The sequence below is a fragment of the Hyla sarda genome, chromosome 2 (genome assembly GCF_029499605.1).
Source record: "Hyla sarda isolate aHylSar1 chromosome 2, aHylSar1.hap1, whole genome shotgun sequence".
NCBI lineage: Eukaryota > Metazoa > Chordata > Amphibia > Anura > Hylidae > Hyla > Hyla sarda.
In genome coordinates, this window is record NC_079190.1 from 276,348,553 (window position 1) to 276,365,000 (window position 16,448).

The following is a 16,448-nucleotide window of genomic DNA, read 5'->3' on the forward strand; positions in this document are numbered from 1 at the left end:
TGGGGATTTTTCACCAAGAAAGGATGCAAGATACCACAAAATTTTACCACTATGTTAAAGTGGAATATGTCACGAAAAAACAATCTCGGAATCAGAATGATAACTAAAAGCATTCCAGAGTTATTAATGTTTAAAGTGACAGTGGTCAGAATTGCAAAAAATGGCCGGGTCCTGAGGTGTAAAATGGCTGGGTCCTTAAGGGGTTAAACTGCATTTAGACCTGCTACAACATGATCTGACATTTCAGCGTATTTTGGGCAGATGCGACTTGTCGCACAAAAGTCGCACTTGATAAATTCAGCTTCAATGCATTTTCCAATGCATTTCCGTCTAAAATAGACTTGCATGCATCATGTTCTAAAAATCCTCTACAGCAAAAGTCGCAGAAAAGTCGCACATATTTAGACTGCGACTTTCTGTGCGACAAATTTAGACAGGAAAAACCAGTCTAAATCCTTTGATAAATCTCCCCCACTGTTTTGAGGAGATTGTAGGGTCACTGTATGCATCTCTCCCTCACATGTCACCCTCAGGCCGACGAGCTGCGCAACACCATCTCAAGACCCTGTAAGCCGAACAGAAGTTCGTCAACCGCCAAGGAGAGATCTGCCATGTGAGAATTCAGGATATGAGGTCTGTGATTCTCCAACCGCAGAAGTGGCCAAGCAACATCAAGAGGCCTTCAACAAGCACCCCACCGATTTTGGCCGGACCACGATGATTCAGCATCGGATCCTAACAGGGGATAGTCCCCCAATCAAGGAAAGACATCGCCCGGTGGCCCCTGGTATGTACCAGACGGTGAAGAAAGTGCTGGCTGAGATGAAGGAGATTGACGTCATCCGGGAGAGCCAAAGCCCCTGGGCCACTCCCTTAGTCCCTGTCAAGAAAAAAGATGGGACCATCCGCTTCTGCGTGGATTTCCGGAAGCTGAATAACGTCACTCACAAAGATACCTACCATCTTCCTCGGATTGAGGAATCTCTGACTGCCCTGGGATCAGCTGCCTACTTCTATATCCTAGACTTGATCAGTGGACACTGGCAAGTGCCGATTGTGACGGATCCTAGAGTCACCCTACCTACTTGGATGGACGTTAGGACACCACTATTTGTACCCCTCAGTTGATGTTGTCCAGTGACATAAAGCTCAGAGTTAAAATACTTTTATTTACTGTTTTCATACACTTTCTGCACACGGTCCACTTTCTGTGCACAATACACCTTTTTGCATATGGTCTACCTTTTGCACACTGTCGACCTTTTGTACAATGCACTAATTCTACACATGCTTCTCCTTTTTGCACACAGTCCGACTTCTGCACACCTCCACCTTTTGCACTCAAGGCACTGTATAGGGAGAGCTATTTTTATTGGATTATCTCCCAGACTCGCTGCCACCTGTACTTGTCTTTACTGACCCTTCCCCCTGTGATGTCCTTCTTATAAAAGAAGACACTTGTTCCACAATAAAGAGTTCTGATTTTATACCTGAAGACTGGTGTTGCCTGGTTCTTTGGGTACAAGGATGCAATAATCTCTAGTTCTGCCTGGGGATATTGCCTGTGATCTGCTGGGGCTTGTCATCCGGAAGGAGAAGTCACTTTTGGCGGAGTCAGTCCGTCACAATTGGTGGCAGCGGTGGGATCTGACTTCTCCAGGATCGACACTGAGACCAGCCCAGCTGGGGGTGATACAGCCGCTGGCTTGACCCCGGTCTCAGCAACTTACCCTGGCGAGGAAGAGCCTGTAAGGATGGAGGATTTCCGAAGAGAGGTGCAATGGTTCCTGGGTCTCTTCAAAGATCCTCCACGAGAGAGTGTGAACAGGGTCCTTACACAGCTGATACAACTCCTCATAGCCAAGCTGCAGTATGCCATGGAAGAGATGTCCATACAAGAGAGAGCCTTAATTCGCTTGCAGATTTGGGAAGTTGTTCTCGAGGAGTCGGTGAGAAGCCGAGCACGAGTCCTGCCCACCCCAGAACAGCGCTTCAGGGAAGAGGTCCACTTGCGGCTTTGCTACCTCAGAGAGCAACCCACGGGCAGTGAAATGGTTGAGTTGCACAGATTGGTGCAGAAAGAAATGGAGCTCGAGGCTCATTACAGTGCCCTCTACTAGTGGGCAAGCTGCAGGCAGTCGGAACCAAACACAGCCTGTTCTCCGGAAGGGACAGACTTTGGCTGGCCTGGTCTATTGTGGGATGCATTCGAGGAGCGGTACGACTTTGGCCGTACCGAGGCATACAGACTCTGAGACATCCAGGACAAGCGGAGAGAGATGCTGCCGCAGTCGGAGGTGCCAGACCTTGAACCGGATCTGGTTGACGTATCAGGAATGGTACCTCGAGGAAGACTACCTGTCCTTGTTTGAGGGGGATTTCTACGTTCACGAGCCATGTACAGCAGAGGAAACCAGCACAGATGAGACGGCTGGTCTTCCCCTTCCCCTGGATTGCACACCGGACCGCGACGCTCTAGCAGTATCCGGTCAGGACACCAGGGGGGAAGCCCTGGCATTAGGGCTGAGTTCTGCTACACTCTGTCCAGCATCAGACACCAGTGCCAGCTCTACAGCTACAGAGGGGTCAGTGATCCCTGTACCAGTCCACCCTGGATCGCAGGCAGTTGGCCTGGATCCACAGAGACTGTTTACCAGCACAGGAGCAAGCACAGACGGTGCGGCTCCCCAGATGGAGAATTTTACGTCGGGAGATTGAGCGGTCGGCTCATCTCCCCAGCGCAAAAGGTTGCAACCAGATGAGGAGGCAGTTGACCTCCCTCTCCACCTACTGAGCACAGCCCTGGCTGAAGCGCCGGCTTCAGGGCAGAGTCCTACTATACTCTGCTCAACAACGAATAACGCAGCTACAGAGGGAACCGTGATCCCTACACTGGTACATCCGGGATCGCAGGCAGTCGGCCTGGATCCCCAGCGGCTGTTTAACGGTACTGGTGAAAGCACCGTTGGTGCAGCTTCCCCGCTGCAGAATTCCATATTAGGAGATGGAGTGGTCGGTTTAACTCCCCAGCGCCAGACATTGCAAACAGGTGAGAAGGTAGTCGAACTTCCTTTCCACCTAGTGATCACTTCTCCGGCTGAAGTGTCGGCATCAGGGCAGAGTTTTGCTACAATCTGCCTAGCACTGAAGACTGCCGGCAGGTCTGCAGTTACAGATGGGACTGTGGTCCCTGCATCGGTCCAGTCAGGATCCCAGATGGTTGACCCGGATCCCCAGCGGCTGTGGAACAGTACAGGGGCTGGCACAGTCGGTGCGGCTCCTCAGTGACAGATATTGCAACCGAGTGAGGAAGCAGTCGGCCCCCTGCCCCTTCAACTGGTGACAGATGGAGTTTTCCTTTGGGAAATGTTGCTTGGGAGGGGCTCGGAAGCTAGCCTCCTTCCCACAGACTACGGGCCAGGCCAGGCCAGGCCTTGCCCCTCCCCTGGCCGGGGAGGGGGGGGAAAAGCAGAAACATTTTTTGAGGGGAGCCCCTGTAAGCTTCATACAGGGTTTGCTGGTATTGGATTACATTGTTGCCGCACACTCCAACCAAGAGGAGGACCAGGACAACTGCATCTGGTGGTTGAAGCCCGGACAGCCCCAAGTGGATCCGTTGGGATCGCACCGGGTCTGCCATTTTAAAAGGGGGAGCACTGTGACGGATCCTGGAGTCACCCTACCTAATTGGATGGACGTTAGGACACCACTATTTGTACCCCTCAGTTGATGTTGTCCAGTGACACAAAGCTCAGAGTTAAAATACTTTCATTTACTGTTTTCATACACTTTCTGCACACGGTCCACTTTCTGTGCACAATACACCTTTTTGCACATGGTCTACCTTTTGCACACTGTCGACCTTTTGCACACGGTCCCGCGAGAAGACCGTGTTTGTGACCCCCAATGGGGCTCTTTGACTTCAAGAGTATGCCCTTTGGGCTATGCAATGCTCCTGCCACCTTTCAACACCTAATGGAACGATGCCTAGGACATCTCAACTTCCAAAGCGTGTTACTATATCAGGATGATGTCATTGTCTACTCCAAGACCTATCAAGTGCATCTGGACCATTTGAAGGAGGTGTTTCAAGTTCTCATTCAACACGGGCTGAAGATTAAACCTTCTAAGTGTCATCTTTTGAAGCCACGGGTAAACTACCTCGGACATGTGGTCAGCGCAGAAGGTGTTCAGCCTGATCCAGAAAAAGTGAGTGTTGTCAAGGACTGGCCTACCCCACGCACGGTGTGGGACATCAGAAGCTTCCTGGGATTCGCTGGCTACTACCGGCCCTTCATCCCTCACTTCGCACAAATTGCTGGACCTCTTACAGCTCTTCTCCGGGGTACTGCGAAGGAGAACTACAACGGAAGACTCCCGATTCAGTGGGATGAGGAACAAGAAACAGCGTTCTGAGCTTTGAACTACCTACTCACTGAGCCACCTATCCTGGCGTATCCTGATTATGGTCAGCCCTTCAGGCTGTACACAGATGCCAGCTTCGAAGGCTTGGGAGCTATTCTATCCCAGGTACAAGAAGGAAAGGAAAGGGTGATGGCCTACGCCAGCAGACACTTGCGAGGAGCAGAGAAGAATGACGCCAACTACAGTTCCTTCAAGTTGGAGCTCCTTGACTTGGTCTGGGCAGTTACCGAAAAGTTTAAAGACTATCTAGCAGCCACCCCTTTCACTGTGTACACTGAAACAACCCGTTAGCACACCTGAATACCGCAAAATCTGGAGCCATTCAACAGCATTGGGCCTCCAGACTGGCCAACTACGACTTCAACATTAAATACAGAAGTGGCAAGTCTAATGTGAACGCTGACATACTATCCCATATGGCTCCTGGCGAAGAACCACACAGCGAGGACGAGTGGGAAGACGTGGAGATGACCCCATTCTATCAAAGGTTTGTGAGTCAAAACGTTCTGACCACACAAGAAGATGGTGAACCTTAATCTACCAAGGTTCCTGAGGACCTCTGTATGTGGAAGACTCTACAAGATGAGAGTCGAGTCATTGGGGATCTGTTGGACTACCTACTTCAAAAAAAGGTACCAACCCATCTACGCCGGTCACAGTGTGACTTTGAATTAAAGAGGTTGTGGCACCAAAGAAACTGAACTTCAAAAAAAGGTACCAACCCATCTACGCCGGTCACAGTGTGACTTTGAATTAAAGAGGTTGTGGCACCAAAGAAACTGACTGTTTATTCACAAAGGAATGCTATACAGGAACTCACTGCATCCAGTCTCTGGTGAACGACTCCATCAGATCCTGATCCCTAGAAGAGATGCTGCCACATTCCTTAATGCCTATCATGATCAGTCAGGACACTTTGGGATCCACAAAACTGAAGCCACCATCAGACAGAGGTTCTATTGGGTAGGGATGCGAGGAGACATTGAAAAGTGGTGTGGTGAATGTACTGTCTGCACCTCCGCAAGGATGCGAGAGCACTCCTTCATCCCATCCAAACCGAAAGACCCAATCAGCTGGTCACCTTGGATCATGTTAAGTTGTCCTCTACAAGGTCTGGATACACCTACACCCTCACCATGGTAAACCACTACTCCAAGTGGTTAGTGGTAGTGCCTGTCAAGGACCTCACGGAAAAGACTGAGGCGCAGATGTTCTATTCCAACTGGGTCCAGACCCTGGGTTGTCCGGAGGCGGTCCTCACGGACCGGGGAACAGCGTTTGAAGCCCAACTGTTCAAAGAGCTGTGCCAGTTTCACGACTGCAAGAAGCTCCAGACTACAGCCTACCACCCCCAGGGGAATGGATTGTGCAAACACATCAACCAGGTCTTCATACACAAGCTTCAGTATCCAAGCAAGAGTGGTCCCGGCTATTGCCTAAACTGTTGGAGATCTACAATAATACCATCCACTGCTCCACAGGGTACACTCCCTTCTTCCTCATGATGGGGCGACATGGACAACTTCCCAAGGACCGAGCATTTGGGCTGCAAGCACCCTTCAACAATTCTCCACAAACCTTGCAAGACTGGGTCTCTGACCATCAAAGGAGAATTCAGGAAGCTAAGGAGATTGTTGGGAAGAAAATGGGCGAGGCCCAAGAATGTCAGCAGAGAGACTACAGCCGTCATGCATCTGCTAAACCGTTACAACTGGGAGATAGAGTCTGGCTGAGGAAGTTTCCCAGAACACACAAACTAGACTCCATCTGGGAGACAGAACTGTATACGATAACAGCCGTGCCCTACCCAGACTCAGACATCTATGAAGTCCAGAAGACTGGATTTGAACCGCAGGTGGTTCATCGGAACCGGATTAAATTGTGCCTCAGAGAGTACCTACCAAAACCGCCTCCTCCTGCTCCCACAGCTGCTAGACCCGGGAGAGAATATGTCCCAGGAGAAGGGATCCATCCATCAATAGATATTCCGATGTTCTCACCCCATCAACCTGCGATGTTCTGTGGCGTGCCCTATCCAGTTCCAGCCAAGCCGTCTCTGGTTTCCTCGCCTGCTATAAGTCTGTCTCCCATAACAACTCCAGAAAGATCAGAACCAATTTCACCAATCCCTATGGGTTCTCTCAGTCCAGAGTTAAGTGCATCCCCGGCGTCCAGCCCTCAAGCTGGTCCCTCTGGGACTGAAGTCACAAGAGTTCTGATGAGAGAAGAAGATACTCCTGAAACCCAAGAGGTAGTGTTGTGTCGGTCTCAAAGGTCTACTCAAGGAAACATTACTCTCAGATATCAAGACTGACTGCACTCATAAAATATAGTGTATACATAGTACATTTCATAACTTTCACTAGTGTACTTTGCACTCATAATTCCAAACTATATCTCACTACTTGTCTTATTGACCAGAATGAATACTCTTTTATGTTACCTTCTCACCCCCGTGTAGCCACTTTTTATGGCCTTTCCAAAATACATAAGGGGTACCCTCCTCTAAAATGCCGCCCTATTGTCTCTGGTGTTGACAATTTAACACAGAATTCCAGCATTTATTTGGATCAAATCCTTCGACCATTTGTACTTAGTTTGCCCTCGTACATTAGGAACACTACTGATCTACTATTAAAACTGGAAGGAATTGTCCTTGAACATCATCATTGGCTATGTGCAATTGACGTAGAGGCTCTTTATAGCTCTATTCCACACACTTCAGGCCTGGCAGCAGTAGATTTCTATCTGAAGAGTAGAAGTGTCTACCTTAGGCCACATAATGAATTTGTTTTGTCCTTGCTATCATTCATTCTCACACACAACTTTTTTACATTTAACAACAAGGTCTACCACCAACTCAGGGGCACGGCAATGGGGTCCCCAGTGGCCCCCACATATGCCAATTTGCTCCTGGGTTGGTGGGAGGAGACCATTGTGTTTGGGGACCAACTTACCCAATACCAGGAGTCCATTGTACTTTGGGCACGCTATATAGACGATATAGCAATTATTTGGTCCGTTTCAGCAGATTCATTTGAAAAATTCATTGCTGCTTTGAATATTAACAATATAGGACTTAAATTTACCCATGAGATCAATAAAAATACTTTGAACTTCCTAGATGTCATTTTGGAACGGAATCCTGAAGGCAAAATAAGCACTAAGGTATTCAGGAAACCTTCAGCTGGCAACAATTTGTAGAGGAGAGGGCCATTTTGACATACAGAAGATCTAAAAATTTGAATGACTTACTAGTTCACAGCCATTTCTCCCCACCTAGAAATGTGTCTTGGTTAACACATAATGTTAAAGGCACATACAGATGCGGCGGGTGCAAGGCATGCAAATATATTAATGTATCTAAAACTTTTTTAAGATATGCTGACCAACAGGAATTCAAAAACTATGATTTTGCCAACTGCCGAACAACAGGTGTCGTTTATCTAGCTTCTTGCCCGTGCCCGAAAGGGTATTTTGGGAAAACGTTTAGACAATTTAAACGCCGTATCTTGGAACACATTGGCGATATTAAAAATAAACGAGACAAGACCTTATCGCATCATATGCATTCCGTTCACCCTGGATGTCCTCTCAACATCTCGTTCCACGCCATAGAAATAGTTAAACTGGACAATAGAGGAGGTGATCTGGACAAGAGATTATTGCAAACAGAAGCGAGATGGATGTATCGTTTGAAAACCGTAATCCCCACCGGTTTGAATGATGTAATATCTTTTGCTTCGTTTATATAACTGAGTGACTATCCCTCCCCTTTTATTTATTTAACCTATTTCATTTTTCCATCCTAAGTGGTCTACATGTACAACATATGGTCGTTTCTATAGATTTCCATCCCTTGTCTAACTTACCTTAATCAATTCCTCATCATGGGTCTTCTCCCTGTTTTCATTTTCATTTTTAGGACCGTGTATAACTGGAGGTCCTAATTGCCATTTATCTATTTCATTAGGTGCAGCGTCGTGGGTTATATGATTAATTATACATTATCACATTAATTCCCTTCTATTGCTACCACCTTCTTAATACTTTTTATCATGTAGTGTATATTTGCAAGGAATACACGCATTAGATTATCTTTCTATATTTTAGGCTGTGCTGCCCCTTTGGAACGCAAGTTTAGCTATTCCTGATCCGTTCCGGATGCGATGCGTTCCACCAGGCCGGAAATTAGCTTGCTATGCGTTCCACTGCTCTGTATTGTGTTATACGGCTGAGTATACCTACGCAGGCCGTCTTACAACGCCGGATATGCGTTCCAAGCCCCGGATGTAGATGGACGCTTGCGTTCCACCCACCGGAAATGTGCCAGTATTGTGCGCCATTAGGGCTATTTAAATGCCGTAACGGCGGCACCTACACAGCGGCGTCCATCGGGGTCCAGCAGCCACCATGAAGGGCAAGACAGCACCATAGGTAAGGTCTCACTACACGATCATTGTAGTGTTGCCTTCCCTTCTTAATTTCCGACCACTGCTTAGGATTGTCTTCTATATATATATGTTCACAGTACACTGTACTTCGATCCTTTCGGTCTCTCCATCATCTTTTGGGATTTCCCTACGCTGTAACCCTGACAGCAACAGGTCAGTGTTTTTGTGATATCCTCATATGTGGTTATGTACATTTATGTATAACTAGATTGTCCGTGGCGGTTTATCTGAGTTTGGAATATGATTATTCTTTTATCTTAGTGTAATCCTTATTCCTTGGATACCTATTGGTTGTTATCTGGTGGCATACCTAGGTCTTTTGACTTCTATCTTTAGTCCTCTCGGTACCTACGAGTCCGGGTAAGTGGACATTTACACCTATTAAGGATATCTTCAGGCATTAACCTCTAGGTCATTGTGCTTTCTATATATATATTTACAGGTGTTTGGTCCTGGTGCTCCCTGATTGGGACAACATCGTTATCACCAGCTCCACATGGTTATTTTCTTGGGCCTTACTACATATGGTAAGCCCTTTCCTACTTTCTTGTATGCATTATGAATTTATCACTCATGTTTGGGGAACCTTTTTTAATTTGTGTTCCTCTTTTTCTTCTTTCAGTGCAATATTCTTGCATTCATCAAGCATCTGTCCAATTGGCTGGGATATCATTTGGCCATATACATAGCCCTATGTTATGGCTTCATTATTATATTATATTATTATCTGAGTTTGGTATAATTTTGGAGTTTTGTCCATGTGCACAACATAGTTTTGGACCATACAAACCCCTGTTTCTCCTGGTGACTGCCTGACTGACTATCTTTGACCCACTGACGCTGTGCTAACCTATCTCTACGTTTATTTGTTGTATCTAGTACTATGTATTGACATCAATTGTGCCCACTAATCATGTCAACTAACATGTATGTGATTATCAATCCTGCTATCTAATTTATCTTTACTGGGTTTGTGTTACCTTTTCGGCCTCCTCTCGTTCCCTGATGAGCCCCGCAACAAGTGTATAACTCTAGGAAAAATGAGTGGTATAATAAATAGTTGGTATTTTTCAACAAAAACAAAAAAATTGTGAGATCTGTTAAGGTATGTAGTAGCTTCATTGTCATTATACATACTTCTAGTCGTGTGTTAGTCTATTTGTCAGTAAAAAGAAAAAAAATATGTCAGTCAAATGTTATTTGTTATAAAATTTCCAGTATAGTCAATCGGTGTGTAATAAAGTAAAGTCAAATGGAGATACTAAAAGGATATATAGCTAAATCCATACCATCCTGTTTGTGATTTACTCTCCAACACTCCTATTGTATATCAGTTTTAGAGCTTGTATGGACATCCTAATATGCAAAAGGACTATTTGTTGTTATTAATCTACAGCCTGATCAAGGACATTTACATTTATGCTGTGTCTGGCCTTATGGTCATTTCGTCACTCTGTCTTTGTGGAACAACGCCGAGGATGACTTGTTTTAGGTAAGGGGGTTTGTGGTGTCCCGGTACAGGACCTGGTCCTGTCACTTTGTCTAAAGTCCCCTCAGCCAGAGCCCCTCCATGACAATAGGGATCTCCTTTAGGACTAACCCCTGGTCGCCTCATATAGATTATACTTAACATATAAATACATATATATATACTGTATTTAAGATGTTATTTAGGAATACCTCTGTATAGGACCTTAGAGGTTACGTGCCTTAAATTGATTGTATTATGGTTTAAGGACCTTTGGGTCATGTGATACCCAGAGTTCACTGGGTCAGGACTGACAGGCTATGCTGACCAATGAGTTTTGTCCCACCCCCTTAATATAAGGGGCTGCAGCCACTAAATTCACTCTCTTAGTGCCGGCTATCAAGCAGCACTAATCTCAGCACAAATCATCAATTCAAGCCAGGCCCAAAGCCTAAGAATGCGCAGCCACTAAACGTGAGTTACTCAAAGCTCAAACTACTGAATCCTGTGTGACTACTAGAAACTCAAATCTCCTAAAAATAGTAGCACAGTGGCAAGAAAACAAAACTCATTGATTCCGGAGTCCCAGCAAACCTGTGAGGAACCTGTACAACGGTTCTCTCTCTCTCAAAATAATGTTGTGTTACATGCTGTTGCATAAAATATACAGTAAAGTTACTTCAAGTTTACTTCATAAAATCTGCTGTGGACATTCCATTATTGGATGGTTAGCGGTAAGACCATTACATTGAGGAAACCACACCCTGGCGTCATGACAATTAAGGGTTAACACCAATATACCCTACACTATCACCAGCACCACCCCGTCACCACACTAGCATATATCTCAAACTCAGTTTTAACAAGGGAGTCTAACATTATGGGAAGATAATATGGTCAATGTTAAAAACTTGTTAATTGTGACTGCAGAACTTTTGCAAATGTCTTCATTTTATGTTAACAATTTTATGTAGTGTTCCAGATTTTATCACTGTGGATGGTTGTCAAATATTTATCTGTAATTCTGATGTGTATTGTTAATGAATCACTGTAATGCATTGTATTATACTGTTCATGTGTGTTTGTGCAGCTTTATACTGCTATACACCTATGTATTGGCTGTGAGTTAAAGAGTTACTCTGCTGGAAAACATTTTTTTTTAAATCAACTGGTGCCAGTAAGTTCAACAGATTTGTAAATTTACTTGCTTTAAAAAAAAATCTTAACCCTTCCAGTACTTATCAGCTGCTATATGCTCCACATGAAGTTCTTTTATTTTTGAATTTCCTTTCTGTCTGATCACAGGGCTCTCTGCTGACACCTCTGTCCATGTCAGGAACTGTCCAGAGTAGGAGCAAATCCCCATAGCATGCCTATACTGCTCTGGACAGTTCCTGACATGGACAGAGGTGTCAGCAGAGAGCACTGTGGTCAGACAGAAAGGAGATAAAAAATAAAAAAAAGAACTTCCAGTGGAGTATAATATAGCAGCTGATAAGTACTGGAAGGGTTAAGATTTTTTAATAGAAGTAATTTACAAATATATTTAACTTTCTGGCACCAGTTGATTAAAAAATGTTTTCCAGTGGAGTACCCCTTTAAGAAACACATTCACTTACAATGTTCCATTAGCTTTCAATTGGAAACATTTGGAAACACCACAGAAAGAATGAATGGGGCCATGTATCGTGAGATTTTGAATGAAAACCTCCTTCCATCAGCAAGAGCATTGAAGATGAAACATGGCTGAGTCTTTCAGCATGACAATGATCCCAACCACACCACCCGGGCAATGAAGGAGTGGCTTCGTAACAAGCATTTCAAGGTCCTGGAGTGGCCTTACCAGTCTCCAGATCTCAACCCCATAGAAAACCTTTGGAGGGAGTTGAAAGTCTGTGTTGCCCAGCGACAGCCCCAAAACATCACTGCTCTAGAGGATATCTGCATGGAGGAATGGGCCAAAGTACCAGCAACAATGTGTGAAAACCTTGTGAAGACTTACAGAAAACGTTTGACCTCCATCATTGCCAACAAAGTATTGAGATGAACTTTTTTCTATTGACCAAATACTTATTTTCCACCATAATTTGCAAATAAATTCTTTAAAAATCAGACAATGGGATTTTATGGATTTTTTTTTTCTCATTATGTCTCTCATAGTTGATGTACACCTATGATGAAAATTGCAGGTCTGTCTAATCTTTTTAAGTGGGAGAACTTGCACAATTGGTCACTGACTAAATACTTTTTTGCCCCACTGTATGTATATGTATGTTATGGGTAAATTGGATTGTGGGCACCAATAAGGGACATCATCCCATACTGAAAATCTATGTGCAGTTCGGCAGAAAAGTTATATAGCCTGCAAATGAATGGTAAGAATTTATTCAGCAAAATCACATTTTGGGAGATACACTTTATACACTTTTCTTAGTTGCAGAAGCACCAAAGTCATAGCTTAGTGAGGATTAAATTGGTATTCCAGTGGAAAACATTTTTTTTTTCAAATAAACTGGCTCCAGAAAGTTAAACAGAATTGTAAATTAATTCTATTAAAACATCTTATCCTTGATTTGTTCTTTTCTGTCTGACCACAGTGTTCCCTGCTGACAAATCTGTCCATGTCAGGAACTGTCCAGAGCAGGATAGGTTTGCTTTAGGCATTTCCCCCTGCTCTGGATAGTTCCTGACACGGACAGAGGTGTCAGCAGAGAGCACTGTGGTCAGACAGAAAAGAATTTCCTCTGTAGTATACAGCAGCTGATAATTAAGGAAGGATTACGATTTTTTAATAGAAGTAATTTACAAATCTATTTAACTTTCTGAAACCAGTTGATATGAAAAAAACAATAATAATAATAATAATTCCACCGGAGTACCCCTATAAAGCACATAAAATATTATTAAAATGAGCTATAAGTATCTTCTTCACAATAGTCTTGGCTTGGGAAACTGGCGTGAAGTTTTGTGCAGCCTTCAGGTTGTGTATTGTTCTAAAGATCATTTTTCTTTGGCAGTTCCTTTCAGCTTATTTAAATACAGATGCACCTGATGGATTCTGAGAGCTGAAGGATAAATTGCTAATCTCTTGTGAGAGATAATTTCCTATCTTTATGTTTCCTGTTATTTCTCTCATTTTATACATATACATAACAGACAATTTGTCCTTTCCTGACCTCTTCTCTGCTGTTTATTCAATGTCTTCTGCCGCTTTAATCTGAGAACATTTAGTATCATACGCCCTGTATCCTTAGTCCTTAAGGACGTAGGGCGTACAGGTGGGGACCGGACTGGGATGCCTGCTGAAATCATACAGCAGGCATCCCAGCATCCAGGCATCCTGGCACATCGCCGAGGGGGGGTCCTGAGACGGTCAATTCAGACCGGTGATTCCGGGTCATACAGGTCTCCGGTGACCCTGGGACACGGAAAATAAGGGGGATCGGGATGTCCAAGACACCCCTGATCCCCCTGAAGGGATAGGAGTGAGGTGGCAGGGGTGCCACCCCTCCTATCCCTGCTATTGATCGGTCAGAAGCGACCGACCAATAGCAGATGAGGGGTTAAACCGGGACCCCCCCGGTTAAAGTTCGGTTCCCCCGTTCTGCCCACCCACCGTAGTCAGGGCAGAATAAAGGAACTGTAGTGTGACCAGCGGTGGCAGTGGAGGTCCCTTACCTGCGGAGATCGGTGATCCTCTCCCTGGTGCAGTGATCCTGCTGACTACGGAAGCCGGTGAGTTGCCTAGCAACATGTGGAGGGCTACAGTTTGGAGTCCACTATACAGTGGTCTCTAAACTGTAGCTCTTCAGATGTTGCAAAACTACAACTCTCAGCATGCCAGACAGCTGTTTGCTGCTTGGGCATGCTGGGATTTGTAGTTTTGCAACAGCTAGAGGGCTACAGTTTGGAGATCACTGGGCAGTGGACTCTAAACCGTGGCCCTCTAAATCTTTCAAAATTACAACTCCCAGCATGCACGAACAGCAAACGGCTGTCTCGCCATGCTAGGAGTTATAGTTACGTACCTCCAGCTGTTGTATAACTACATCTCCCAGCATGCCCTTCGGCGATCAGTACATGGGAGTTGTAGTTTTGCAACAGCTGCAGGACCACAGTGCTCTCTGCTGACCTCTGCTGTCCATTTTAGGAACTGTCAAGAGCGGCACATGTTTGCTATGGGGATTATCTCCTGCTCTGGACAGTTCCTAAAATGGACAGCAGAGGTCAGCAGAGAGCACCGTGGTCGTGACATATAAGAAATCCAAAAAGAAAAACATTTCCTCTCTACTATACAGCCCCTAAAACGTACTGGAAGGATTAAGATTTTTTAATAGAAATAATTTACATATCTGTTTAACTTTCTGGCACCAGTTGATCTAAAAAAAAAAAAAGTTTTCTACGGGAGTACCCCTTTAAGTTTATAGTCTGACACTTTAACACCTTCCTTGGAATATCCATATGTTTTTCTTTTATAACCTTGACATGTTGTTGTTTATACTTACACCAAATTCTACACACAGGTGGCTGGTAACAACTAACATCTTTTGCACAACTCTGTGTTAAAATTTCTTCTTTTAGACGTTTTTTTATCTTTTCAGTTGCCTTTTTTTCAGTTAGCCAAATCCAACAACTGTAACGGTCTCCAAACTCTTCCCCTTTTAACTTCAGAATAAATTAAAACATTTTGTCGCACCATTATATGTTTTAGAAATTCATATTGCATGGTGATTCCATAATATTTCCTCAACATTGAATTATTTCCAATACTATTTAATAAAGTAAATTGCTTTCATTGGCTGAAGATATGTTTCATGAATACAGAATGCTTATGTCATATATATGTGATTTGTGAATTTGGTATCCATATTTTTTGTCAAAAGTTGTAAAAAGGACTATAGTGGCTTGGTGCCATCAGCACAGCCCCTGCTACCCAGTTATGTTTGTAATAAAATACCAAGGTTCAATGAGAAGCAGGGCGGTACATGATTTTTGAACTGAGGGAATATATTCAGTCCTATGCCAAAACTGAATTTTCACTTGTTACCTGGAAAAGGACTTTAATACTAATTAAATATTACAAATGGATATAGATTTTTTCCAGCCGGAGAGATATTTTATATTGCTTGAGAACGTGGGGTTTTACATTCCTGTGAGAACCTCTATTCAATAAAATAGCTTTAAATTAGAGTCAATTACTACGAACCACTAGCACAGCAAATGGTTTTAAACCTGTGGACTGTCATTGTCCATATTAATTTATTATAGCACACAACAGACTAAACAATATGAAAATATACATTTCACTTAAAGTCTATTTTCATATTATCATCATAACTATGTATCTCCAGTGTATTGATTATAAATCCATATGACAGGTACAGGTAAGGACAACTTATGAAATATTGACCAGTAAAAGAATATTATGGAATATTATGAAATATACAGGTTGCATAATTGACATTATGGTGAACATACTATGCAAATTAAGCAGATGGACAGATCAGAAAAGTGTACCTGTGAAGTTGAACTCTTGCCTGGTATTCGGATAAGGCATGGCAAAACTTAGTTTTTCGGCAACCTGACCACCCAGTGAGTTCTGTGCACATCCTACTGATTAGAAATAGGCTCATGCACAGAACCTGCTGAGCACTGCATGGTTGCCTCAGCAACTGCATCGCCCAGCGTGGAATTTGTACAGGACGATCTGAAGAATGGGTGCTAGTTCAAACATACAGGAAGGTTCCCACCTACTGTATATATCTAAGTGTATTTTAAAGCTCTTGTTTTCTAGCGCTTGTTTGGTATTTTTTCAAGCATTTTCTGGTGCATTGGCATTTTGGGCAAATTGTATTTTTCCTGCTATTTTCAACTGTTCCCCTAATTATATTTGATGATGTCAGGGCTCTGTGGGGGCCATATCATCACTTCCAAGATTCATTGTTTTGCTTTATGCTGGAAGTAGTTCATAATGACATTGGCTATATGCTTGGGGTCACCGCTAGAGATGAGCGAATTGAAGTAAACGAACCTGAATTTGTTTACGAATTTCAGGATTTATTCGATTCGCAACAAATGCGAATATTGCCCCGATTCTATCA